This window comes from Tupaia chinensis, unplaced genomic scaffold, assembly GCF_000334495.1.
Source record: "Tupaia chinensis unplaced genomic scaffold, TupChi_1.0 Scaffold000289_1, whole genome shotgun sequence".
In the NCBI taxonomy this organism is placed as follows: Eukaryota; Metazoa; Chordata; class Mammalia; order Scandentia; family Tupaiidae; genus Tupaia; species Tupaia belangeri.
In genome coordinates this window covers 1,125,429-1,126,867 of record NW_006159774.1, presented here as the reverse complement: position 1 = coordinate 1,126,867, position 1,439 = coordinate 1,125,429, and positions in this window count along the sequence as shown.

The window sequence follows — 1,439 nt, the reverse complement described above, 5'->3', positions numbered from 1 at the left end:
GGGAAGGAGCGTGTTCCCCCAGGAATGCTGGGCGGGGCCTCCGCAAGGGCAGCCCCTGTACATCTCCTTTCTGGCAGAGCTGCCAGCCAGGACCAGGCCGAACCGGAGTGCGCCCTGGGAGCTGGGCACGTGAGTGACTGTGGGGTCCCTTGGGGACCCAGGCTGGTGCAGAGGTGGGGGGAGCTGTGAGGCAGAGAGGGATTTGCAGAGGGACCGCCCCGCCCCCTCAGCTTGCCCTGGAGCGCCTGGGCTTGTGAGCACGGAAAGTGGTTGCAGCTGGGGGCAGCTGGCTGCGGAATGTCACCCCCGCAGGGCCTGGGAAGGGAAGGGCTTGCTGCCACCGGGTGTGCCGGTGGGATGGGAAGGATATGCTGGGTGCGGGCAGCTGCTTCCGGCCTGGGGAGCGTTTGGGGCGCCACCTGACGGAAGCCTGGAATGCTTCAGAGCAGTGCTAGGGGAGAGCTTAAGAGAGAGCACCCCCAAATCATTGATTACCACCTCCTCCCTTTGTAACACAGCTCTAGCTGCCTGTCTCGGACCATCTACAAAAGTACATTCATTCCTTCAGTATGGTTGTCCAGCACCTACTCTGGGTCCCACAATGACTTTCCAGCTGTGCTGGGCTTAAAGGCGGGAAAGAGACAAGAAACAGGATGACTTCAGGTCAGTGCCCTGCGGAAAACAAAGCAGAATAACTTGGAGGTGAGGAGGGCCTGCCCCTCTAGCTAGAGTCAGAGAAAGTTTCTTTTAGAACTGGCCTTGATCTGAGCCCAGAAGGAGAAAGCAGCCTGGCCTAGAGCAGGGCAGAGCAGAGCAGAGGAATCGGAAATTGCAAAGGCCCAGAGGCGGGACTGGAGCAGGACAGGACCTTGGGTGGAGTCAGCATTTTAGAGGAGGAGCCTGTAAGAGATCTCTGGGCTAAGGCTCCTCCAGCTTCCGTCCCAGAGCTCCTGCTCTGGCTGCACCTTGCCCAAATGCTCTGCCCAGGACTCTGATCCAGCTGCTAGCGCGTGTTTGCTCTCAGGCGTCTTAATAGACTTCTCCGACTTGGAGGTTGAGCCATGTGGTTACCTGTATGGAGGACTGTAATTTTCCACTTGTTCCCTGGAGGACCCGGAAATCTCTAGATGTTGTCAACACTGTGTGTTTTTTTTTTAAATCCTTTTTGAAGTTTCAACTTGGAAGTCAGATTCAGCGTGTGCTTTGCAGGAAGGGGATGTCCTGGGTGCACCTGTTAGATGCTGGCCCTGGTTGAAAAGCCCCCTGAACTGTCCAAGAAAGGCTTCTGGGTGTGCACCATCCTCGGAGATGAGCCTCTGTGGCCTTGGACTCCTTGGTGACAACCTCAGCAAGATCCTGGGCCGGGCCGGGGGCGCTGCTCTGTGGAGACCCGGCCATCCTTGGAAGCCACATCTGGCTTGTGAGCCACCAGTGGCCAG